Genomic DNA, 27,674 nt, shown 5'->3' on the forward strand with positions numbered 1-27,674 from the left:
GTTAATCCCCTAGCACGTAATAAACAAAACTGTGCTTCTCTTATTGCAAACTTTGGCTTGTTGACTTCTTATTTAAAGATTATATTCATCAAATTTTAAGAAATGTCTTGACTGCTAACAAATTTAACAATTATAGCAACTATTGAGAATGAATCTTCTTTCTTAACCTTACGAAGTTTTAGCTGTGTCTACCCATTCAAAAGAAAATGAGAAGTATTTCTAATGAGTGATTCACAGTCACAGTCTGCTATTCCCGCTATAATTATTTAATTTACATTTCCCCACTGAGTAAGTTACAGTACTTTCCCATTCTTGTTACCAGTGCTTTTCACCTCTATCATTCTGCAGTGGACTGTTTGCACCTGTCAACAGCGTGACCGCGTGAGACCCAGCGTGCGTGTTCCCGGAAAAGCGAACATCAGCAGCTGACAAAACAGGATGACAGCTCAGTGTGGACAGAGCCAGGGTTCAGTGTAATGTGCGGTAGCCAAGTTGAAAGTTCAACTCGAGCCGGAGAGCAAACACTCCAAGCGTGGATGTGTGCTTGTTTCTTTTCAATGAAAAGAGGCGCTATCTTCATCATTGTAATCGGATTGAGTTATGGAGAGATTGGATAACTATTTGTTCTGCAGAAGATATGTTTGAGCAAGCAGGTTTTTTTTTTATCTCTCGTTATTACACAGTTGATCATTATATGAGACTCTGAGAAAGGGAGCCTTCAGAATTGAAACTGATTTTGAATGTACGTGAATTTAAACACAGAATTCTTTTTTAAAAATTATTTATTTGAGAGACAGAGTTAGAGACAGAGAGAGGGAGAGACACAGAGAGAGAGAGAGATCTTCCATCTGCTGGTTCACTCCCCAAATGGTTGCAACAGCTGGAGCTGGACTAATCCGAAGCCAAGAGCCAGGAGCTTCATCCCGGTCTGCCATGCGGTGCAGGGGCCCAACCACTGGGACCACCCTCCACTGCCTTCCCGGGCCATTGGCAGAGAGCTGGATTGGAAGAGGAGCAACCAGGACAAGAACTGGCGCCCATATGGGATGCCAGTGCCACAGATGGAGGCCTAACCCACCATGCTACAGTACCAGCACCTAAGCATAGAATTCTTTTATAAGCTTTCAATCCTTGATGTCACTTTGGGTATCATGAAATAAATATAAATGTCTTCCTACATGGAAATATTTTACCAATTTGTTTTCCTAATTTCTTGGGATTTTTTTTTTTAATTTGAGTTAATTTTTCACTGTAGTATACTGATAAAGTTTGGGGTTTGGACCCCAGTGGTTTCCTTGGTCCACTGCTCACCCTGTACCCCAGGCTCCCTGGGCTGGGAGGCAGCTCAAGGGCACTGTGCCCATTGTTGGAGAGCAGACAGGTGGAGAGATCCCCCAGAGCCCCTGCCTGCTGTCATTTTGATGATCCCCACTGTCTTTGAGGCCAAGGAAGGCTAATGATACCAGACCTTTTGTTGTTGCTTTGGTTAATTTGGTGAACTCGGTCATGCTGTTGGTTTTCCTTTTGGCAAAGTTTCCTGTCGCAGCTGCCGTGGGAACGTGAGTCACGGTGCCAGGAGTGGTCAGGCATAGCTTCTTCTGGGAAGTCTGGGAAACCTTGGGGATGGTGGAGGGAACGGTTATGTGGATGTTCTAGCACCACTGAAGTGCTCTTCAGAACAGTGGCCTTGACAGAGCAGGGGTTAGGAGTAGAGACCTAAGGCAAGAGCAGTGGGTTAGGGTCCCAGGGGTTTTCCTGTCGACCAGGGGCAGACCGAAGTACAGGATCGGCTCCCATCCCTGGCCGCCTGCTTTTCTGTCTAGGTTTCATGAGCTTCAGCTTCAACTCCTACACCCATGGCTCCCACATTATGTGTGGAAGATCAAGCCCACACCCCAGATCCAGTCCTTGTCCCAGTTCCCTGTTGTACGTCTTCATTTGAACAGGATTAAACTGCCCCCCTACAAAGTCTGCAGAGCCTTTGAGAGAGGCGTGTCGGGAGGGAGCTGTCTGTCTCACCCACTGGGTCCGCTGGGCTCAGGGGCGTGCACGTGGGGCCTGTTTCATCTTAGCCATCTGGAGGGAGTTCCGGCAATCCTTGACGTGTCCTTAAAACTGACCAGCGTCCTGCGCTCAGAGGTGATGTGTGTAACCAACACTGTTCTAAGGAAATTCGTCTCCAAGCTCCGAGGCCTCTGCCCTTCGCTTGCCTGAAGCTCACCTCTTGTGGCCAAGCCAATGTGTGTGGACCGTGTAATCCCAAGTGCCAATGTGTGTGGACCGTGTAATCCCACGTGACAGTGTCTTGTCGTGGAGTATATCCATCCCGAATCTGAAGCACCTCTCAAGAGGCATGAAAAGTCTTTGGACTTCTCTCTCCAAGACCCAGGTCACTCCTATTCTGCCCCGCACTAACTCCATACTAATCTTCTTATGTTGATAGTGTGTCAAGTGCTGGAATCTGAATTTACCAATTTTTTTCTGATTCAAAAAAATGAACAAACAAAACCAGCAAAGAAAATCATCTCGATTTTTATTGTATTTCATTTTTCTCCTAGCAGGTGGTGCCGTTCTTCCTCCTGTTGTCCAAATGAGAAATTCTAGGCAGCTCTTTCCTGCTCGAAAAGTCCCCTAAACTCTACCTCTTCCATAACGTCTCTCAAATCTGTCTCCTCAGCTTCAGCCCTGTTTGGCTTTTTTCATTTTATCTCCAGGACCTACAACAATTCCTGGCACCCAGCAGACAGCTCAGTAAATATTTGGCGAGTGAAAGAGCACACACAGAGGACAAACAAAGCACCTGGCTCTGTAGAAACAGTTACCGCGGGGAACACAGGCGAGAGGCTGAGAGACTTAAAAATAAGCATATCTTGGGGGCGGGGGTGGTGCTGTGGCCTAGTGGGTAAAGCCACCACCTGCGATGCCAGCATCCAATATGGGCGCCAGTTCATGTCCTGGCTGCTCCAGTTCCAGTTCAGTGGGCTAAGCCTCCACCTGCGGCACTGGCATCCCATATGGGCGCCGGTTCGTGTCCCAGCTGCTCCTCTTCCAATCCAGCTCTCTGCTATGGCCTGGGAAGGCAGTGGAAGATGGCCCAGGTCCTTGGGCCCCTACACCCACATGGGAGACCTGGATGAAGCTCCTGGCTCCTGGCTTCGGATCAGCGCAGCTCCGGCCGTTGCAACCAATTGGGGAGTGAACCATCGAATGGAAAATCTCTCTCTCTCTCTCTCTCTCTCTCTCTCCTCTCTCTGTGTAACTCTGACTTTCAAATAAATAAATAAATCTTTTAAAAAATGAAAAAAATAAAAAGTTTACCATCCATTAAACCGTGATGGAAACCCCAGGCATATTCTAACTGAACACGGAAGGACCTGAACACTCAGGGTGATGGGGACGCATAACAGGAGGGTCAAGAACCACTCAGAGGTTCAGAGAAATGAGAAGGACTTGAGAGCTGGTACATTAGCCCTCGTAAGAGTCTGGTTGCAGCCACATCTCCTTCTCCAGGGACCCGGTCACAGGACTTGGTTCTAGAGCAATGAACATGTTGTTAGTGCTGTCTGTCTGAGTTCTGTCTTCAGGACCCGTGTGGAAACTGACTAAGCCTGGAGGACTTCATTGTGGCAAGGGAAGAATGCCATCTCCATCCACGAAACCACAGGAAAAGGTTCCTCTTTGAAAGGGGGAGGTAGAGCGAGTGAAACGCATCAAAGACACGAAGAGCCAGTGGATGTCACAGCTCAGAGCTAATAAACCAGCACGGGGACTTACAGATCTTAAAGTCACGAGAGAGGCAGCCGAAAGAAGAGCTAACCATCCACAGATACGACACTGGGTCTGTGCAGGAGAGAGAGGCGCCGAGAGTAACGCGGGTGCTCTGAATCTGCCATCTTTATTGCAGGGAGCCCACAGTGAAGCTGTTTATAATAATAGCAGCAAGAGAGGGCCAGTGCCGTGGCTCACTAGGCTAATCCTCCGCCTGCAGCACTGGCACCCCGGGTTCTAGTCCTGGTTGGGGTGCCAGATTCTGTCCTGGTTGCTCCTCTTCCAGTCCAGCTCTCTGCTGTGGCCCCAGGAAGGCAGTGGAGGATGGCCCAGGTCCTTGGGCCCTGCAACCTCATGGGAGACCAGGAGAAGCACCTGGCTCCTGGCTTCGGATCGGCACAGCACCGGCCATAGAAGCCACTTGGGGGGTGAAGCAACGGAAAAAGGAAGACCTTTCTCTCTGGCTCACTCTCTCACTGTCTAAATCTGCCTGTCAAAATAAATAAATAAATAAATAAAGATAATAATAGCAAGAGAAAAACTGGAATGGGGGCAAACGCTTCTAAGAACTGAGAGTTTTCTGTTCATGTATAGTACAAGGTGTTTTTTTCAAATATGTGGATACTGGGGGCAGAGGTTTGGCGTAGTGGTTCAAGTGTTGTGTGGGACAGCTTCCTCCCGTATCGGGGAGTGCCTGGGTTCCAGTGTCCTGCTCATGTGCGCCCTGGGAGGCAGCAAATGTTGGGTCCAGGGGTTGGGTCCTGGCCACCCATGTGGAGGACCTAGATGCAGTTCTGGGTCCTGGCTTCAGCCTGGTCCAGGCCCAGCTGTTTGAGGGCATTTGGGGAGTGAACCAGCAGATGGAAGATTCTCTCTCTTTCTCTCTCTCTCTCTCTCTCTCTCTCTCCCCCCCCTCCCTCACTTCTCCCTCTCCCTCCCTCTCTTTGCTCCCTCTCTCTTCTCTGCCTTTCAAATAAATAATTCAAGAGACACAAAATTGTTTTTAATGGGCTGTCATTGTACAATTTGAATGTCAGGTGCAAGCACTGAGCTTTATACATTTTATAGGTAATGAAGGCCCTTGGGGGTGATGGTTGCCATGTTTCAAGTCGTTTCCTTTCTACAAGCTACAAACAAGCTGCATCTTCAAGTGCTGATTTGACATGTTATCTTGACCTTGGTTAATTCCCTTGCCAGTCTAGAAGTCTAACACCTGTGGTACAAGAAGAAAAGAAGGTGAAACTGTCGTGGACTAAGGTATAGCCCTGAGGAGCAGGACCCCTGCTGTTTACCTAGCTAGCGTTGGTGTGGATGTTGATGTCGGCTACTCTTAGGAAAGAGCACTGACTTTGAAACCTACACCGAGAGTCAGTATTGGATGGAGAACCCGACTGCCTCCTTAGTATGATCCTGCGGTACAGCCCTGCCACACCCAAACAAATCTCACGACTTGTGCACAAGCACTGTTAGAAGTTCGTTCCTTTTGCTAAAAACATTGTCCTGTGGCTAGTACTGGAGGACGCCTAAGGCTCTAGTGTGATTGGGCTGGTCAGATCCTTTCCTGACACCTGTATTAGTAAAAAATGGAGCAGAAGGGGCCCCTGCTTATTAACGGAGAGGGAGAGAAAGATTTACCAAAAAATGACCGTGGCGCAGGGTAGGAGGAGGATGGTTGACCAGATACAGGCCGGCTGCCCGTGACTTCATCACGAGGCAAGGGGTCTCCAATGCTTCCCATTTATAGGGATTTGCAAATAAATGTAACTCCCTGTTCCCCCAGATTCCCTCTGAGAGTCCTGCTTCGGGGTTCATGGAGAAAGGGGGGATGCTGTGCTTGTAATCATCTCTGTGACTTTGTTTCCATGGCGAAGGATGACGACAGAAGAGTTCTGCAGATGCAGGTAGAGGTGCTGCAGGCCACGCTGGAGTCGGAGACCAGGAAGATAGAAAGGTGGGGCTGCAGCGGCTCAGGGCCAAGCCCCGGGGCCGCTCCGGCACCTCACTGCTTCAATCTCTTACAGATACCGGAAGGAAGCCGAGCAGATCAACAAGAACTGGGAGAGGAAGTTCGTCATCCTCCGGAACAGGTACGGCTGGTGGTGTGGTACGGTTCCTCCGCGGAGATGGGACTGATTGTCTTCTGGGCTTGGGGGCTTGCACTCTTCTCTACACCTGCACGTTAATCAACGTCAAATACCCTCAGCTACTTTGAAAAGAAATGCAGAATACTTGGCTAAAAGTAGAGGAGTCATCAAAGACACTTGAAAGAAAACAACCCAAGGTTCTATGGGATTCCCTAGCTCAGTGTTTCAGCTTTGAGAGATCAGCAAGCCAGATGCCATGATAGCAATTTATTCAGGCCCTATCAAAGCAGACAGAGGCAGAGAGAGAGAGAGAGAGAGAGAGAGAGAGCGTGAGCTTCCACCCTTGGTTCACTCCCCAAATGGCCACAATGGTCAGAGCTGGGCAGTTACGAAGCCAGGAGCCAGGAGCTTCTTCCGGGTCTCCCACACAGATACAGGTGCCCAAGGACTTGGGCCATCTTCCACTGCTTTCCCAGGCCATAGCAGAGAGCTGGAGTGAAAGAGGAGCAGCCGGGACGTGAACCAGTGCCCATAGGAGATGCTGGCACTGGCAGGCTGGGGCTTTAACCCTCTGCACCACAGTGCCGGCCCCTGTGTTTGCAGTTCTGTTGTGTACCTACCTGGGAAGGGACAGCTGGGACATGTAATTCCATGCTTAACATTTTGTGGAACTGCAGGCTGTTCTCCAAAGGGGCTGTGTCTTTCCCGAGCGCACCAGCAGTGAGGGAGGGCTCCGCTTTCTCTGTCCCCTCCCCAGCATTGTGTGTTATTGGCCTTTCTGGTTGTAGTCGTCCTGGTGGGTGTGGAAGCGCTCCATCACCATGGCTGTGATTAGTGTGACCAGTGATACTGCGATGCGGAGCATCGTGTCCTGGGCCTCTTTTTTTTTTTTAATTTATTTTTTTTTATTTTTGACAGGCAGAGTGGACAGTGAGAGAGAGAGAGAGACAGAGAGAAAGGTCTTCCTTTTGCCGTTGGTTCACCCTCTAATGGCCGCTGCGGCCGGCGCACCACGCTGTTCCGATGGCAGGAGCCAGGTGCTTATCCTGGTCTCCCATGGGGTGCAGAGCCCAAACACTTGGGCCATCCTCCACTGCACTCCCTGGCCACAGCAGCGAGCTGGCCTGGAAGAGGGGCAACCGGGACAGGATCGGTGCCCCGACCGGGACTAGAACCCGGTGTGCCGGCGCCGCAAGGCGGAGGATTAGCCTGTTGAGCCACGGCGCCGGCCTCCTGGGCCTCTTGGCCGTTTGTGTATCTTCTTTAGAAAGATCTGTTGAAATCCTCTGCCCATTCTTTATTTGGGTTCTTTTTCATTATTGGACTGAAAATCCCAGTATCTCCTTGGCCACATAGCACCCGTCCAGTCCTGCCGAGTCGGGCTCTCCCCTAGACGTGTCTTGTCCCTTGCCCTTAGCCAGGAGGACGCAGTCGGAGCCGAGTCAGGCGACCTCATCTGCCTCTGGTTCCGCAGCCTCTGCCCCCGAGGTGCAGCTCTTCAGCCGTCAGCTCAGACCCGGCTGTCATCCCACACAGACAGCACCACTTTGCCTTTGAAAAGCTTTCTCTACGGCTGTAGCCTCATGGCCTGTGCAGCTCCAGAACTCAGCAGACGTTTTGCTGGGAAAATAGCTGTGTATTCTGAAACCCCCAAGTCTCCAGGGTGGTGCTGTGTAGCCTCACCTACGTGCAAGAGGGTCTGCTCGCTGCCCGTCCCTCCCAGTGGCCGTCCTCCAGAGCCCACGCCAGCCACAGTAGACACCAGACAGGCCACAGTCACGCGGACTTACTGCTGTCCTCAGGGTGGGCCCCTCCCCGTGCTTCCCCAGAGCGCCCTCAACATCACACACTTCAGGAAAAGTGAACTCAATGACGGCTTGACGTGTAGTCATTCTCTTGGTGACATTACTGCAGTGCTATAATATTAGTATGAAATATCATGGGCAAATATTTGGAAATGGGGAAGGGGTAGGCCATGCATTTTAATTCCACGGCCAAGTGAGAGCCTTGGTATTCCAGCCCCATCCTACTGTCAGAGAGCTCCGGGGCCGTGGTTGTGGTCCATGTTACTACCAGGGCTCTCTGGTCTCTTTAAAAGTGGACATGCTCTCTAGGCCATTCCACTGTCTGCAGGGGTAGCACTGGACATGGAACCCCCACCCCAGCCTTCTGGGAACAGGAAGTCCATCTGCTGACATTTCAGAGATTTCTGTCCGTGCTCATGAATGTGGTTGAGTTTTTTGGTTTTTTGTTTTTTTTTTCTTTCTCATATTGTCCTTGACTGCTGTTGGTATTGAAGTCCTTCTGGCCTCCTTGTATTAGCTGTAAAGTTATCCTTCTTTGCTCTCTGAGAAATAATAAGAATAAGAATTATTCATTACTAGATTTTATGGTAAACCTGACTTTTAAAATAGCTGGGCTGTTTCCTGATAAACATATCTTAACTGGTTGATTCTTTTTATTTTCATATCTTAAAGACTATGAAAGTTTTCTGTAGCTTCATTTTTTTAAGAGTTACTTTTATTTACTTGAAAGGCAGAGTTACAGAGAGAGGGAAAAGAGAGAAAGAGAGAGAGAGAGAGATCTTCCATCCACTGGTTCACTCCCAAAATGTCTGTAACAGCCAGGGCTGGGCCAGACTGCAGCCAGGATACAGAAGCTTCACCCACTCCTACGTGGGGGCAGGGGCCCAAGCACTTGGGCCATCCTGTGCTGCTTTCCCAGGTGCATCAACAGGGAGCTGGATTGGAAGTGGAGCAGCCGGGCTCAAACCAGTCCTCATGTGGGATGCCGACGCTGCAGCCAGCAGCTTAACCTGTTATGCCACGACTCCAGCCGCTCCATATCTCCTTGATTCTATTTCCTAGTTACATTTCATTTTTTTAAAAAAAGATTTTGAAAGTTTATTCAAAAGGCAGAGTTACAGAGAGAGGGGGAAAGACTGATATATAGAGATCTTCCATCTACTGGTTCACTCCCCAAATGGACACAATGTCTGAGACTGGGCCAGGCTGGAGCCAGGAACCTGGAGCTCCATCCAGGCCTCCCACGTCGGGGACAGGGCTCCAGGTACTCGGGCCATCTTCTGCTGCCTTCCCAGGCAAAGTAGCAGGGAGCTGGTTCGAAGGGGAGCAGCCGGAACTCAAAGCCGCCTCATGAGGGATGCCAGCAGCACAGGTGGTGGCTGTAAGTCCTGCGCCACGGCACCAGCCGCTCCTGGTTATACTTTCTATGAAACTGATTTCCCAGAATTACTATCACGCAGTTGTCCCCCAGTCTGTGTATCAGGTCCCTGTTGCTGCTGTGCCGAATGACCCCAAGTGCAGCGGTCTAAAACAACACACATTTGTCATCTCGCAGCCTGGGGGTTAGAGACCCCAAGTGATGGCTGCAGGATCAAGTCCAAGGTGCTGGTGGGTCTGGCTCCTCCTGGGGGAGAGCCCGTCCTGTGCTCCTCCCGTCTTCTAGAGCAGCAGTGGCAAAGTGGAGAGCTTGCAGGCCACGGGCCACATGCAGCCCACAGATTCATCTGATCTGGGCCTGCCAAGGCAACCAGAGGCTGATTTTTAAGTCCATGATTGTGTGTGGCCCACAAGCGGTGGTATAAATATGCAAATTGCCCTTGGCAGAGAAAAGTTTCCCCACCCCTGTTGGAGGCTGCAGGTACCGTATCGCCCTCCCAACGCGTTGCCTTCTCCTGTGCCTACTGGATCCTCTGGTTTCCCTCTTGAACTTTGTGATGACGTTGGCCCCAATACATAATCCAGAACAGTCACCCCACCTGAAGAACCCTAACGTAATCACGTGTGGGAAGTTCTTTGGACTGTGTTAGGAAGTGCATTTGCAGGTCCTGGGGATTGGTTGTGGGTGTCTGGGTGGGGGGCAGCATTCAGTGAGTCACAGCCAGGTGTCTGGCGCCCAGACCATCATGCCTTCCCCCTGCGCCAAATGCATTGGCCAGTGCCCAGTGTCTCCCGCTGGAGTCTCACATCACAGCCCCAGCCGAAGCCCAGAGGCTCTTCCAAGAGCCATCAGCTCAGGAGCTGTGCGTGGGCTCCATCCCGGGAGAGTTCCCCTGCACCTGTGTGCCTGTGCAACCACGAAGCAGATCCTTCACTGGTGCGGGGCAGGCACGAGACACGGAGGTCACCAGTGTTGCAGATGTCCGCGTTGAAATGGGGAGAAAAGGACAGGAGGAACGCAGCTCCAGCTCGAACAGCTCTTAAAGCCGGCCTGGAAAACTCCACCAGGTTCCAAACCCTAGGCAGGATTCTCCGTGGCGCAGCCTCCACCCTCTGAGCCCCAGGCACTGCGCGCTCCGTTGTCTTTCTCTGTCCCCGAAAGATAGCTCCTGTCTGCAGCTGGGTCGCTCTGCCCCCTGCTTGCTGCCCGTCCGGTTCTGGGAGTCCAGTGGCCTTCTCCACTTGTTTTCCCTCTCGGTTCTCTCCGTTTTGCTCCTGGACCGTCCTGCAGACCTTGTGCGTCTCCCGCCTCTGTCCTGGGGGTCTGCTGGTTAGGTAAGAAGCTCCTCCTGGGGTCTCTCCTGGATTCTCCTGTCCCTGTTTTAGACGTCTGCTGAGAGAGCCGACAGGATCCGTGAGCCACACTTGGAGCTCTTCACACTTGGAGCTGTGTCACTGAACACTGTGGGGTTTTTGCTCCTTCCTGGGCGCGAGCAGAAGCTTGCCCAGCCTTCCTCCTGTCTTTCTCTCCAGAGCATGTTTCCTGACGCAGATCTGCTCATTTTAGCAACATTTGCAGTCTGGATGGGCTGAAACATTCCCAGATTATTATCATTAGGTATTTGCTGTGTTCCCGGACATTGTAGACCTTATTGTTTTTGATGCTCAGTTGCTCTAATGTTAAATGAATGGGAATTTTTCAAGTTGGCTGCCATGTTCTTTTTAAAAAAATATTTATTTGCAACATATGGGCCAGTCAGAAGCCAGGAGCCTAGAGCTTCTTCCAGGTCTCCCACGTGGGTTCAGGGGCACAAAGACTTGGGCCATCTTCTACTGCTTGCCCAGGCCATAGCAGAGAGCTGGATCGGAAGTGGAGCAGCCAGGACTTGAACTGGTGCTCATACAGGATGGCAGCACTGCAGATGGCAGCTTTACCCACTACGCCACAGCACCGGCACCAGCGCCCTCAATTTCAACAGCTGGGGTTTGGCCAATCTAAAGCTGGGAGCTGGGAACTCAATCCAAGCCTTCCACCTGGGTGGCAGGGACACAACTACTTGAGTCAGCCCCTGCTGTCTTCCAAAGTGTGTATTAGCAGGAAGCTACATCAGAAGCGGAGCTGAGACCAGAGCCCAGGCACTCTGAGGTGGGATGCAAGCCCCCAAGCAGTGTCTCAACCACTGGGCCACAGCGCGGCCCCCTGCTGTGTCCTCTTGACATCGTCCTTGATGACCCCCTTGCTTTGTGGCATAGAAGGCCCCAGGTGTATCGGACATGTTTATTACCTTAGATCTAGAGACAACCCCTCCTGGAAGGTGCATGGCAAGTGTTTCTAAATCACAGTCTGGGGCCGGCGCCATGGCTCAACAGGCTAATCCTCCGCCTTGCGGCGCCGGCACACCGGGTTCTAGTCCCCGTCGGGGCGCCGGATTCTGTCCCGGTTGCCCCTCTTCCAGGCCAGCTCTCTGCTATGGCCCAGGAAGGCAGTGGAGGATGGCCCAAGTGCTTGGGCCCTGCACCCACATGGGAGACCAGGAGAAGCACCTGGCTCCTGGCTTCGGATCAACACGATGTGCCGGCCGCAGCGGCCATTGGAGGGTGAACCAACGGCAAAAAGGAAGACCTTTCTCTGTGTCTCTCTCTCTCACTGTCCACTCTGTCAATCAATCAATCAATCAATCACAGTCTGGACCCTAAAGGTGGTCCTTGCCATTACTCCTGTGCCTTTTCACAGCAGGAAGATGCGTGTCTTAACCAGGCTAAAGTCGTAAGTCCATGCCAGTATTTTGAAACTTTAGCTTGGCAGCATCTGCAGGTTTCCTTGCCCACACGAGCAGAACACTTGCTTGCGCCTGCGGTTGCTCTACACCTGTTTGTCACTGCTCCTCTGGTTGCAGCTACCACGTGCTCAAGAACGAGATGTTCACGCGGCACACGCTGTTCCGGCAGTTCGCGGTGCTGGCCGACACGTCCTTCAATTACGTCGTGAGTGCCCGTCTCGTTCGGTTACCCTTGCTCAGGCGTCTGGGCCCATCCTTCTGTTCTGATGCAACCTTTGTGGAGCCCCTTTGTCACAGGGTTAGAGCAGTACGGCCACTCTGTGAGGGGAGGAGAGTTAGGCAGAGCGCGTGAACCCACCGAGCTCAGCCCAGGGTGAGCGGGAGATGGGCATGCACTGCGAGGGTGCACGGGGGGTGGGCTACGGTGGAGCCCAGTGCCAGCAGCAGAAGGGGGGTGACTTGTCCGAGGACTCCCGTCTGTCCCCCCGTCCGTGCTCATAGGTGGAAGCTAGGGGGATAGCCAAGCCCATCCGAGGGTCCACTTGCTTCCTCAGTGAGAAGGGAGGTACGAGAACCTGTTGCTACTACCAGGCCCCTCGTGTTCAAAGTCAAGGGCGTTTGTAAGAAAGCCAGTTCCACGGCACATTGTTAGTTAGCCTGTTTGACTCACCGTCTCCAGTTGAGGGTTCAGATTGTTAAGGTAAATGATGCCCAGTGTAGAACCATGCCCAGTAGATTCTAACTCTGTCGGTATCCACCAGGATGCCATGTGCTCTGAGGGCAAGTTAGGTGTGTGGCACAGGACAGGAGAAACACAAAATATGACTTTTTGTTTGTTTGTTTCAAGAGGCTCACAGTCTAAAATTATTTTCTTAAATTTTTTCTGTGTTTGTCACTTTAAGATCATTTTCTGAATTTAAGATTTTTTCCAATTATTTATTTATTTTTAACTTTTTAAGGTAAACAAATTTCATATAGGTCATATTAAATTTAAGTTTTTTAAGGAGACCAAAGAACTTGAGTATATTGGTGAAACAACATAGAAGTATTTCCTGTTCTTAACTGTATTCATACAATAACCTGTGCCTGGCTAAGGATTTTAATAATCAACTCCCCTGCAACATTCTAAACTGGTCTCCATAGACAAGAATCTGTCTCGTCCACTCTTGGTTTCCCCTCTTCTCACCTGAAGGTTGCACAGTCAGAGTGATCCTCATTTTATTTTATTTCATTTATTTATTTTATTTTATTTTATTTTATTTTATTTTATTTTATTTTTGACAGGCAGAGTGGATAGTGAGAGAGAGAGAGAGAGACAGAGAGAAAGGTCTTCCTTTTTGCCGTTGGTTCACCCTCCAATGGCCGCTGCGGCCAGCGCATCTCGCTGATCCGAAGCCAGGAGCCAGGTGCTTCTCCTGGTCTCCTATGCGGGTGCAGGGCCCAAGCACTTGGGCCATCCTCCACTGCCCTCCCGGGCCACAGCAGAGAGCTGGCCTGGAAGAGGGGCAACCGGGACAGAATCCGGCGCCCCAACCGGGACTAGAACCCGGTGTGCCAGCGCCGCAAGGCGGAGGATTAGCCTGTTAAGCCACGGCGCCGGCCAATCCTCATTTTAGATATTTCATCAGCTTTATCAATAAAACAGGGGAGAATCCACGTATAATGCTGTTCTGGCCCGAATCAGGCGTTTTATTATTGTCACCTGGTCATGTTTTCTGGTCCGAACTTGAATTGTGTATTACACAACACTGTTCTGCATCTCAAAAACATGCCGGCTCAAGCACATTAGTGAATTCAGTCCTTTTTCTTTTTAAATTCGTGTTTATCCGATTTTGAGAGGCGGGGGTTGGGGGGAAAGAGAGCGAGAGAATCTGCCGTCTGCTGTTTCACTCCCTGAGTGCTGGGGCTGGGCCAGGCCAAGCTAGGAGCCCGGAACTGCAATGGCATCTCCCACATGGGTAGCAGGCACGCATCCGCTGCTGCCTCCCAGCGTGCACATTAGGAGGAAGCTAGAACCAGACGTGGAGCCAGGACTGGAGCCCAGGCATCCCGATACGGGATACGAGCATCTTAACCCCTGTGCCACACACCTCCCCAACCACGGGTTCTAGTCCCGGCTGGGGCGCGGTTCTGTCCTGGTCACTGCTCTTCCAGTCCAGCTCTCTGCTGTGGCTTGGGAGTGCAGTGGAGGATGGCCCAAGTGCTTGGGCCCTGCACCCACATGGGAGACCAGGAGGAGGCACCTGGCTCCTGGCTTCGGATCGGTGCAGCGCCGGCTGTAGTGGCCATTTGTGGGGTGAACCAACGGAAGGAAGACCTTTCTCTCTGTCTCTCTCTCTCTCTCACTGTCTAACTCTACCTGTCAAAAAATAAATAAATAAATAAATAACACACATTGTCCATGATTTTTAAGACCTCTACCATAGGTAGGTTTTCAAAATTTGTGCCAAAATAAACATCCTTCCACAAACTTTTTGAAGTGCCCTGGGACATTTTTTTTTAAATACTTGGTTGTATTTGTTTGAAAGGCAGAGAAAAACAGACACAGATCCCCTGTTGGTTGGTTCACTCCCCAGATGTCTGCAGTAGTCAGGGCGGAGCCAGGCCACAGCCCAGGTCTCCAAGCAGGTCTCCCACGTGGGTGGCAGGAAGGCAAGAAGTGGCGCCAGCACCCGTTGCCTTCCAGGGTGCACCTCAGTGGGAAGCTGCCATGCAGGGCAGGGCTGGGACGGAAACCAGGCATTCCGGTGTGGGGGTGGGTGTCCAGCACCTGTGCCCCCCCCCCCCCCACATCACAACTGCTCTTACAGGGGTTGTTTTAGTTCCTCAGGAACTGCCCAGTTGTTGGGTGTCTATTTCTGTCCTCCGCTATTAACATGGGGAGTCCCCGGGGCCTTTCGGGAGGACAGGGCTCGATGGCCCGAGCCTCTGGTCCAGCAGTCCCTAAGCAGCCTTGTCCACTTAGCCCAGTGCTGCTTGTCAGCAGTGCGCTGTGTCCGTGTGTACTCTGGCCACGAAGGGCCAGGGAACACGACTCCACACTGTTAGTGTTTCCTCAAGGTCAGTTCTAATCGTCTCTCAAATAGTGCTTTTAGTTGTTATCGCATGGTTAGCGCCCTTTGCATGTTAGAGAACAGTTCTGTTCTAGTCTGTTTCTCAGCCTAGTCTTTTCCCATTCCACAGACCATGGATCTGTGTTCTCGAGACCAAAGCCAGGAACAGCTCAGTATCGAGCCCTCAGAGCCTGCTCACTGAATTCCTCTCCGCTCCCTCCAGAGGGGAACCTTGTCCTGGTCTTTGCTCTACATTATTGTCACCTGCGCCGTAGGTTGCTGGGTTTCGCCTCTTTTTGAACTTCCCATAAATGAAAGAATATAAATGAGGCACGGGCATCTGGATGGCAGCATAGCCCTAAGACACCCTTGGGCGCCCACATTCTGTACAGGTGTGCCTGCGTTCCCGTCCCAGCTCTGCTCCCAGCTCCAGTTTTCTGTTCCTGGAAGACAGCCCAGCCCTGACTTGCAGAATTCGCCGGTGAACGAGGGGGTGGGAGACCTCTTTCTGTCTCTGTCTCTCTCTGTATACCTTTCAAATTAGTCAGCAGACAGATTTATATTTTTAAAGAATACAGATGGGCCGGCGCCACGGCTCAATAGGCTAATCCTCCGCCTGCAGCGCCAGCACACTGGGTTCTAGTCCCGGTCTGGGCGCCGGATTCTGTCCCAGTTGCCCCTCTTCCAGTCCAGCTCTCTGCTGTGGCCCGGGAGTGCAGTGGAGGATGGCCCAGGTCCTTGGGCCCTGTACCCCATGGGAGACCAGGAGAAGCACCTGGCTCCTGGCTTTGGATCAGCGCAGTGTGCCAGCTGCAGCGGCCATTGGAGGGTGAACCAACGGAAAAAGAAGACCTTTCTCTCTGTCTCTCTCTCACTGTCTAACTCTGCCTGTCCAAAAAAAAAAAAAAAAGAAAAAGAAAAAAAGAAAGAAAGAAAGAAAGAAAGAATCTAGATGAAAAAGTGCCTGCATGACAGCTGTGCATCCGGTTTTCCTCCACGTGGTTGCCTGTGCTTGTGGCTCGCCCATTGAGAGGACCACACTGTGTGGACGAGGCACTGTGTAGCTGTCCACCCTGCTGCTCATCGACACTGGTGGCTTCTCCCTCTCCACTCTTAGCAGCAGCACTGCTGTCAGCACCCTGCAGTTCTGCCCAGCGTGCAGCGGAGGGGTACCCCATACACAGGAACCCCCCGGGTTTTATACCCACATCACAGCGGCTGCTCGTGGAGTATTGGGTAGCTCAGCTCTGTGGACAAGCTGCTGTGGTTATAGCAACCAGAATAAACTGGAGATTATGTCGTTCACCCCCTGGTGGAACGGTGAGCCGCTCTGGGCAGGCCAGTGAGCCACGCAGAGCGGAATCCCACACAATCATGCCCAGCTTCCCTCAGTCTTCCTGCTCCGCCGTATCCCAGGGCCTTTGTCTCATCCCCGTGAACGAATCAGCCAGTCCACCTGTGTGTGTGGAGACCAGAGAGAAAAGGGAAGAATGTTTGTCCTCAAGCACACAGGCCAACAGTGGGACACGTCGCTCCCGCTCTTGTCCCTAGACCTGGCCCTGCATCTGATCAGGAGAGACACGGAGCAAAGTGGTCTCTCTCTCTGCAGCCACAACCCACACTAAATGGGGTTGTGTTGCTGCGGGAGCAGAGAGTAGACGGGCGAGGGCCAGGGCCAGGCTCTGGGAGCCTCAGACGATGGACTGAGGGAGGCTCGCACAGATCCTAAGTGGAGCGGCAAAGGTTTAAGACAGGAAGAGAACGCTCACTTCTCAGGAGAGCAGAGCGGGCCGGGAGTCGAAGCTCAGATGCAGGCTGAGACTGGAGGCCCCGGACATAATGGGGGCCGGGATTCCACGGGAGCTGTGAGGGCCCTTAGTGTCGTTTTGGGTTTTTTTTTTTTTTTTTTTTTTTTAAGATTTATTTATTTATTTGAAAGTCAGAGTTACAGAGAGAGAGAAGGAGAGGCAGAGAGAGAGAGAGAGAGAGAGAGAGAGAGAGAGGTCTTCCATCCACTGGTTCACTCCCCAACTGGCCTCAATGGCCGGAGCTGCGCTGATCCGAGGCCAGCAGCCAGGAGCTTCATCCGGGTCTCCCACGTGGGTGCAGGAACCCAAGGACCTGGGCCATCTTCTACTGCTTTCTCAGGCCACAGCAGAGAGCTGGATCGGAAGTAGAGCAGCTGGGACTTGAACTGGTGCCCACATGGGATGCTGGCACTGCAGGCGGCAGCTTTACCCGCTACGCCACAGCGCCGGTCCCAACAATGGCCTCTTTCATTCTTTCCACGAGAGACTGGCAGGTAGGGAGGGAAGGAGCCCTCCGTTGTCAGGAGGTCGATTTCCAGCCAGGACAAGGCTCTGAGGTAGGCACGTGCCGGTCGTGTCAGCACCCGCAGGCAGGGGTGAGAACAGTGAGCCACGCGCTGAGGGAGGCGCGGGGACATCGATTTCTCACTCCTAGTAAAACGGGGAGCATTCCAGAGTTTTGGGCAGAGGAGGAAGGCCACCCCACTTCAGCATTTCTAATGGACAGCAGCAGCCATGGGGTGGGCGTGGGAGGGAAGCCCCGGGGGTGATGCAGATGGGAGCTGCAGGAGGCTTGGGCCCCCTTGCGGAGTGGAGGGGCGATGTGGAGCATAAGACACATCGCGATTTTAGGGGTGCTCAACTCTCAGAAGACTGTGTTTCAGAATCAACAAAGCAGGAGTTCACACAACACCATCAGCGTAAATCAAAACACATGCCCCAAATTGCAGCGTTTGCCATCATATCCAAATAAAATATCCACATAAACTATTGAATATTAAATATTTTAAAATTTTCAGGGAAAACGAAAAGAGAATGGGCTAGGGGGAGAGTCAAATGCAGGCAGCCACACATATGTGCACACATACATACATACATGTAAACCGAGGAGAGGAGCCCCGGCTAGGGAAGACGTCACACAAATCCCGAGGGTCTGTGCGTGCTCCTCAGCCTGCTTTGGATCAGCTTGGTGTCCCCTTGGCCTTCCCAGCATGCACTTGCATGGGTGCAGTTCACGGGGCAGGGTCTGGTGTTGGGGATAGGCCCATCTGCACCAGTGGGGCAGGGTCTGGTGTCGGGGACAGGCCCGTCTACACCAGCTGCTTCTGCAGTCCTGGAAGAGGTGTCCCGTCCCCTCTACCTGCCAGTTCATGGGATTGAGGACAGCGTCACCGAGCCTTCCATCGGCGAGGGCTGTTGGGGGCTGGCCTCGTGAGTCCCGGCCAGGGCCAAGAGTGGTTGCTCATCCATCCGTGTCCACCACGGGTGCCTGGTTTCGGGGCCTCCACATAAACAGATATACAAGTGTCTTCCATGAAGTGGCGCAGTCTGGGTGAGCCCCACAGCTGCCCTTGCGCAAGCCTGCCTCACCTCCAGGCTACGTACAACGCCCAGTGCAATGTGAACGCTACGCGAAATGTTGCAGCACACTATTTAGGGAGTAGCAGAAGATTGCAAAGTCTCAACAAGTTCAGCACAGATGAGTATTTGGCACCTGCGATGGGTCGGATCTGAGTGTGCGGAAGGTGCGGGCACCAGGAGCCGACGGCCGTAGGTTCTCCATGGCAGGGACGATGAGAAGGAGGTCAGGTCTGAGGAGACTCCGAGGGAAACATTTTTCTTGGGTTTTCTCTCCGAGGGCCCGCTGGCTAGCAGGGCAGGATGTCGCCCCCGGAGCCACCCAGGAGCGGTCAGCATGTCCTGGCTGAGGGTGGAACCCGTGGACACCTGTGCGTCGTGACCGCCGTTGGCTCTCTGTCACCCAGGCCACGCCTTGCGTGTCTTTCAGAAGGTGAAGCCTCTGTACGTGCAGTCTAAGCTGAACTTGGTTGACGCGACGCCGTCGTCCAGCGATCATGGCACGTCTTCGGTAGGTAGCCGGGCCCTTCTGCGTTCGACTTCTCCCCAGCTCTTAGGCCAGGCTTGTGGCAGCAGCAGGAAGGGCAGGTGTCAGTTTTCACGGTGCTGGGCTAGGACCAGGAGTGACCCTCCCCTCCCCCCCCCCCATAAGCGGCACGAGCCAGTGCGGTTGGGCACAGCCCAGGAGGCCAACCCTGGTGAAGGCGCTTCCTGTGCAGAGGGAGAAAGTAGGGGCTCAACCACAGCCATCAGCTGGACCCTGATTTAAAAAAAAAATATATAGCAGCAAGGAAAGTGCGGCCTTCATGCCCAGTGATGGTGGCTGGGCCCCCAGGCAGGACAACCACGGTGTTCTGTTTGCTGGGGTTGGTGGCAAAGGGCCTGCTGCTGGTGAGATTCCCAGAGACTCCGCTAAGGTTGGCAAAGCCAGGGGATTCTTCTCTCTCAGGCCCTTATACAAATGGCAAGGAGGAGAGGCCAAGAGCCTGTGTTCTGATGGTGAACTAAAGTTTCACTTAATGAAGAAGCCACATGTACCCCGTTGGCAGTGTTGGAGGCTAGTAACGAGCCTGTTGGTGGACCCACAGGTAGATGCTGAGTGCATGGACGTGGACGAGCCGGTGTCCATCCCTGCTGCACCCAAAGGTAAGGATCTCGCGCTCAGAGGTGGGGCTCGCGCTCGGAGGTGGGCCCCACTCAGCGCAGCCCTCGGCCGGCTTGACTTCGCTTTTCCTTCGCGCCCGGGGTGAATGCGGGACTTGTTTCTGCCAGGCCATCACTCGAAGCTTAGGCAGGCCGAACCCGAGGCTACTGACGCGTAGTTTGAATGGCCGCTCCCTGGGAATGAGTTCGGTCCTGCTTCAGAGCCAGATCCTGTCGCAGCGGGAATCCCATTTCTGGTTCACTAAACCACCAGCAAACCCGAAGCTCTTGTTACATTCTGGTGGTGCCCACCCCAGAAATGCCTCTTTTTCTAAAAAGATTTATTTGTTTGAAAAGCAGGGCAATGTAGAGTGGGAGACACAGAGAAAGAGAGAGAGAGAGAGAGAGAGAGAGAGAGAGAGAGAGAGAGAGAGAGAGAAAGAGAGAGAGCTCCCATTTCCAAGTTTACTCCCCAAATGGCTGCAACAGCCGGCCCTAGGCTAAGCTGAAACCAAGAGCCAGAGACTCTATCTGGATCTCCCACGTGGGTGGCAGGGGTCCAAGCACTTGGGCCATCTTCCGCTGCTTTCCCAGGTGCATTGGTAGGGAGCTGGATCAGAAGCGGAACAGCCAGGAATCTAACGACCACTCCCACATGGGCTGTTGTCATTACAAGCAGTGGCTTAACTCACTGCACCACAACACAGGCGCCCAGAGATTCATCCTTTAAAGCGTATGAATCTTCGTGGGTTGTAAGAAGCATGTTGGGTTAGCAAACCCTGACGGTATTAGTTTGAATGATTATTGATGATGGGCAAAGAGCATCGGCCACGTCTGTTTCTGCTGCCTGGGACCATTTAAAGGTAGGTTACATAATGCGTCTTATGCAAAGAAGAGAGTGTGATAGGAGTTTAAATTGTGGGTCCCTACATTCTCCGGTTTTTGAACACTTGATCAGGGAGGAACCTGCCTCCTCCCTGGGCCTCTGTGCATGGAGACGGCTTTTCCAGGGCTCGCATGTCTGCTTGCAGAGGCCACGCTGGGTATAAAGGAACCTTAAGCCACCGTGGCTGGCTGCCCCGGCTGGCTCCCCCTGAGCCGGCTGTTAGGTCACAGTGACACTGAGACTGGACTCACCGCTCACATGGACCAGCTTACGAGGCAGGAAGCTTCGAAGGCACTGGCATTTAAACCAAACTGATTCATCTCCGGACTTCTCGACAGTTCAAACCCGTCCGGGAAGTTACCCCCGATCCACCTTGCTGTAAAAATGGGAGTTGGTGGCTTCAGAATCCGCGTTCAGCTGCACCTTCCCACTACTCAAAAACACAGTGGAGGGTCTTGCGTCCACAGTTGGCTTTCCACAACCAAGCGACTCAGTTTCCAAATCTTTCCGCTTGAAGTAACACCAATGACTTTGAGGGGTGCCTGGCACGTAGGGCAGCCACAGCCAAGACGAGCACTGTGACGCGCTGGCCTCAGCCCTGAAAATGCAAGATTTAAAGTCATATCCTCTCTGTCCACTGTCCACTGAAAACCCTCCTGACTTCATTTGTTCACTTTTTTTTTTTTTTTTTTGGCTTTGCCAGTGCAATGGAACGTAAAGGCTTTTTGACACCCGCACTATGCAGTGTGCCACAGGGCTCCTTGCTGTGTCTGGCAGGGAGGCCAGCGTGGCAGTGTTCACACAGGGAGTCTCCAGAGAGGGCTCTGACACAGCCACCTTCTTCCTCCTGAAGATATTTTCAGGAAATAATTCTCGTTCACAAAAGTTTCCAGTTAACTGGTTCTGGTTAATCCACTTGTCTAAAATAAGTAAGCAGTGCCGGGGCAAAGCTGCGTCACTAAGGTTCTAGTGTGGGGAGTAAGGATTCATCCCCCTAGAAAGAGGAGACTCGGGCCCGGCGCTGTGGCATAGCAGGTAAAGCCAGCACCTGCAACCCTGGCATCCCACGTGGGCGCTGGTTTGTGCCCCGGCTGCTCCACTTCTGACCCAGCTCTCTGCTGTGGCCTGGGAAAGCAGTGGAAGATGACCCAAGTCCTTGGGCCCCTGCACCCACGTGGGAGACCCGGAAGAAGCTCCTGGCTTCAATCTGGCCCAGCCCTGGCCATTGTGGCCATTTGAGAGTGAACAAGCAGATGGAAGACACACTCTCTCTCTCTCTCTCTCTCTCTCTCTCCCTCTCTCTGCCTTTCAAATAAATAACTATTTTAAAAGAAGAAAGAGGGAGGGTGATGGCCTGGCCTGGACGGTGCCCACGGGGGTTTTCCGAGGACCAATGGGTTCCTGATGTAACAGCAGGAAAGGGGTGTGCCCTCTTCAGGCCCGAGGGAAAACTAAATTTCTTAAAAAATTCATAGAAAATGAAATTTGAAGATAAATTTATTTTGATGCAAAAAATAGAAATACGTTTATAGCTTTTTTAATAACATGCATTTTCCATGAACTTTTTGAAGATCCCACATGTGTGGATTTCAACACCTTTTCCAACAAAGTAAGTTTTTTTTTTTTTTTTAAGATTTATTTATTTATTTGAAAGGTAGAGTTACACACACACAGAGAGAGAGAGAGAGAGGGAAAGAGCAAGCTTCCATCTGCTGGTGCACTCCACAAATGGCCACAGTGGCCAGTGCTGGGCCAGGCCAAAGCCAGGAGCTAGGGACTTGATCCGGGTGCTCTGACTTGCCCCAAGCCTTCATGCGTGACAGCATGTTGTCCCATGTCCCACGACTCGCACAGAGGGGACAGTACATGGTGCCGCAGCGAGGACAGGCACGGGCCCTGGGGGCTGCAGACTTCGGTCCCGGTCTCAGGGAACTCCAGACTCAGTGGTGACGTCACCTCCATGCCCTCTGCCTGGTGGCGTGCAGAAGGAAGCCCACCTCACGCGCACCACGGGTAGAATCCCAAGTAGAATGTGAGAGCCATGCCTCTCGAATCCCTCCAGAGCTGTTCCCAATATAATCGCAAGGGGAGCCTGGCGTGTACGCGCCAAGCCCTCCACGTGAGCCGCACAGCCCGAGCAGTGGGACATCGCACGTTGAAAGAACCAGGCTCTCCTTTGCTTCTTCAGCGGCTCATTTTCTGCCAGGCCTAAGCACAAAATAATATCCAGCATTAGAACAAAATTAAGTGAAATACAATATTTTTTTTAAAAAATCCTTTAAAACCAGGCTGCATCCCTCCTAAGCAGAGTGGACACTTGAGCTAAGGAGAGCAACAGAGTCGTGCCTGCGACACAGGAACCAGTCCTCGTTACTACTAGGAAATAAGAAATGAGGGACAACACTTCGCCAAATTTCACAGCCGTTTGCTTTTAGCAGCAGTAATTGTCCTGCGAGCGTGCAGGTAGCATTATTAATCTGTTTGCTACTTAGTGGTGATAAAGTTGGGGATCTAAGGCACCCATTGTGCACCGGGCCTGGTCCCGGATTTTATGTACTCAAGAAGACCTTTCTCACAGACCAGTAATTAGGTGCTGTTGACATTGTAATCTCTGGAAATGTTGCTAATGAGCCCCAAAGACACGAATCTCACAGATAAAACCTCAAAGCAACAGTGGCTCTTTAAGTGGCTTGTCAGGAAGAAAGAGCTCAAACAGAGGTATCGGAAACACGGAAGCAGGGGCAAGCTCACACGTAAACTGAGATTACATTGTGTGGCGAATTCCCTGGGACCCCGCGGGAGGAAGCAGTGGGGACCGGGATGGCTTTGACAGAGCCACCCGTCTGGTATAAGTAAGACACTTCCTTTTCGCCGCCTGAAACCTTGAACTTGCCCAGTGTCTTTCAGCATGTGCATGTGAGCATTTCCACCCCTCTGTTGCTTTACGTACAGACGTACGTATCAGTATCAGTATCACAGTATCACACAGGTGATATCACACAGGTGTGTGATATCAGTATCACATAGGTGTCTGGAACGTGCAGGACTGGTGCGCGCGGCAGCTCTAGTCAGTGTCTGTGACAAAGCTTAAAACCTACGTGCAGTTGCCTGCGGATTTTGCTGCGTGTCCGGAAACAGTATGTAACATGAATTAGCATGGGATGCATGGCTGTACAGACGTCAAAGGAGGAGTCGGTGATCGTAACTGAGGTCCCAGGTCGCCAGCAGTGGCCTAGTCCAGCGTTCTGAGAAGTTCCAGGCTTCGGATGGCATCCTTGGCTCTTCGATTTGAGCTGGTTCTTAGCTTGTCTTTAGAATTGTCATTCCCAGGCCATCTCGTGCCCAAGGCGTAGAATTCAGGACCTTAAATGATGAGTTAAGTCCTGGGAGATCAGAGACCTGCCTCTGGATCTCTGCTTCTAAGTTCTCCATGGCACAGGAAAGGGCAGGATGGCCGACTGGGATTAGCGAAGCGATGACCAAAACAGACAGGTTCTCTGTCTAGTGGGAGCTCTGTCCATAGGCCAGAGAGGGGCTTGACATCTGTGAAAAACGTAAAGGAAGAGGAGTCCGGACTTTAAGAGCAGTGTCCACCTTTGCAATACATAGGCAGCGGTTTACTTTGAATCTGACGAGACTGTAAAACTTCAGTAGAAAAAAGCTCAAGACTGAGCCACATCCAAATGTACTTCACTCGTTCGACGACTGCCCTATATTAGTGTAATTCAGCATTGCCGGGAAGTGCGTGAATGAGGTATCGTTTAGCACATGCCATTAAGATCATCCTTATTAAGCCCAGCCCTGGTGCTCAGAGCGCCAAAGAGCATGAGGCAGGAGACACGAATGCTTTTGGTGTGTGTGTGGCTCGTTCAGCGGTGGGCTGTGAGCTGGATTCTGGAAGCTTCTGTGGACTCCTGCCCCACCTCAGCTGCCTGGCTGTGGCCCGACACTGGCCATGTGAGAGGCCCTGTGGACCACCCCTGGACAGCCTTTGTGGTGGTCATACACAGGACACAGGGCGCAGTCAGTGCAGGGACAGCTGGGTGCTCATGTTTTTACGTTAGGACTGGTTCTGTTACAGACACGGCAAAGTGTCCCAGGTACGTACGCACTCAGGCAAACCTGGGAACTTGTCAAGGCACCCTAAAACCGAATTTGACAAGACGCCCTTGTATATGAGAGACGCCCTGTTCATACTCATTCCCACTACAGGAAGCCCAAGTTCAGAAAACTGAATCGGGAAAATGGGCATTGATGAGAGAGAGAGAGAGAGAGAGAGAGAGAGAGAGAGAGAGAGAATCTCTTCCATCTGCTGGTTCACTCCCCACATGGCCGCAGCAGCTGGGGCTGGGCCAGGCTGAAGCCAGGAGCTCCATCTTGGTCTCCCACAGAGGTGGTAGGGTCCCAAGCAGTTGAGCCCTCACCTGCTGCCTTCCCAGGCGCGTGACCCAGGAGTGCGGTGCGGCCGAGACTCACCCCTATGCTCTGATGTGGGCTGCTGGAGTTGCAGGCAGCAGCTTAGCTCCCTGCACCTGTTCATTGTCTTTCGTCAAAGTTTGCCTTACAAGGCAACAGTGATCCGGGAAGAGCACTTCATAGGGAGAAGGGTTTTGTCCACTGTCCAATTCTACACATATGTAAGCCAGAGGTCACCAAAAACTGATGAAATGATTTCAGGGGCCGGCGCTGTGGCATAGCAGGTAAAGCTGCCACCTGCAGTGCCAGCGTCCCACATGGGCGCCAGTTCAAATCCCAGCTGCTCCACTTCTGATCCAGCTCCCTGCTATGGCCTGGGAAAGCAGCAGAAGATGGCCCAAATGCCTGGGCCCCTGCACCCACGTGGGAGACCCGGAAGAAGCTCCTGGCTCCTGGCTTTGGAACAGCCCAGCTCCGGCCACCGTGACCATTTGGGGAGTGAACCAGCGAATGGAAGACCTTTCTCTTGCTCGCTCTCTCTCTCTGCCTCTGTAACTCTGTCTTTCAAATCAATAAATAAATATTTTAAAAATGATTTCAGCATTTATGTTTTCCTATTGGTAAAAATACAGTTGAGGAAGGGCTTACTTTCTTCATGGACAAAGTTTAATGGAGAAACTATTTTCATTTTTGCTGTGAAATATTGGAAATATTGAAAAGATAGAGAGCATTTCACGCTGAACACCATTAGATTTTGCCATGCTGGATGCATAAGAGAAAACAATCAGGGAAGAATTGGAGCTTCCTCATCCCTTGTGCACCACCTCCATCCCCCAGGGCTGCCACTGCCTTGCTTCAGAGTTTGTCAGTCTCAAGCGCGTTATATGACTACACATGTACATGGCACACGTACACAGTTGATAAGACATTATAGGACTACACACGTACATGGCACACACACATAGTTTATAAGACGTTATATGACTACACATGTACATGGCATGTACACAGTTTATAAGACGTTATATGGCTACACACGTCCATGGCACACACGCACAGTTTATAAGATGTTATAGGACTACACACATGCATGGCACACATACACACGGTTTATAATATGTTACAGGACTACATACGTACATGGCACAATACACAGTTTATAATATGTTATAGGACTACACATGTACATGGCACACACACATAGTTTATAAGACATTATATGACTACACACATACACAGTTTATAACACGTCATAGGACTACACACGTTCATGGCACACACACACATAGTGTATAAGACATTATATGACTACACACACACACAGTTTATAATATGTTATAGGACTACACACATACATGGCACACATACACACGGTTTATAATATGTTATAGGACTACACACATACACAGTTTATAACACGTTATAGGACTACACACATACATGGCACACATACACACGGTTTATAATATGTTATAGGACTACACACATACACAGTTTATAACACGTTATAGGACTACACACATACATGGCACACACACAGTTTATAATATGTTATAGGACTACACACGTTCATGGCACACACACACAGTTTATAATATGTTATAGGACTACACACGTTCATGGCACACACACACAGTTTATAATATGTTATAGGACTACACACGTTCATGGCACACACACACAGTTTATAATATGTTATAGGACTACACACGTTCATGGCACACACACACAGTTTATAATATGTTATAGGACTACACACGTTCATGGCACACACACACAGTTTATAATATGTTATAGGACTACACACGTCCATGGCACACACACACAGTTTATAATATGTTATAGGACTACACACGTCCATGGCACACACACACAGTTTATAATATGTTATAGGACTACACACATCCATGGCACACACACACAGTTTATAATATGTTATAGGACTACACACATACATGGCACACACACACAGTTTATAATATTTGCTGTGCTCTCAAGCATTATGACCATATGAGTAGAAATGACAGTGGAATGTATGCCCCTTGGATGTTTCCCAAATAGTGTTATGATGTAGAAACTGAATCACAGTGTTTCACCACGTGTAGCTTCAGTTCCTTTACTCTGCCTGCCGTGTTTTATGTTTCTTCGTGTGAGCCCACTGCATGTTGAGCAGCCTTAGTCTGAAATCCGGAATGTGCCGGAACTTGGAAGCCCCCGAGCACTGACGTGATGCCACACCAGAAAGTTCCACACCGTGGGATGTGTTTCCTTCACAAAATTATTCAAACTGTGGGATAAGACGGCCTTCAGACTGTGTGTATCCGCTGTGTGTGCAACATACATGAACTTCCTGTGTAAATTTGGGTTCCCCAACATATCTCATTATGTACACGCACATATTCCTCAACCCATAAAAATCGGAATCTGGAAGTCCTAGTGCATTTCGGACGAAGGACCCTCGACCCGTACATGGTGCTCACTCTCCTGCGGACAGGAGTTGAGATTTGCAGCTTGTTGGAGTAGACACCCCGGACGTCTCCCAGAGGCCTGTGTGCGGAGTCCACGGGAGCACACCCAGGAATGGAGTTACGAGTTTGAACAACGTCGCCAGACCCCACACAGCCTCAGAGGGACACGCTGATGGTCACGCGACTCGGGAGACTGAGTTTGTGGTCTACTCTGCTGCCCACACGTGGGGTCGCCTTCCTCTTTGACTCTTGCTGGTCTGCTGGGTACCACATTGTGTCTCCTTTTTCTTACTTGAAATTCCCTGATAACCAGTGGGGACAATACTTTTTCCCATATGTCTGTTAGTTCTTTTGGCTTCCTCTTCTGGGGACTGCCTGTTACTAACAGAGGATTATTCTGAAATTGAGTGGTTTTAATTTTTCTTACTGATCTGTCTTTACAAATTCCGAGTGTTAACCCAGTGACACGTCTGTGCTTCACAAAATCTTCTCTTTTTAACTTGCTTTT

The sequence above is a fragment of the Lepus europaeus genome, chromosome 14, assembly GCF_033115175.1.
Source record: "Lepus europaeus isolate LE1 chromosome 14, mLepTim1.pri, whole genome shotgun sequence".
NCBI classification, from domain to species: domain Eukaryota; kingdom Metazoa; phylum Chordata; class Mammalia; order Lagomorpha; family Leporidae; genus Lepus; species Lepus europaeus.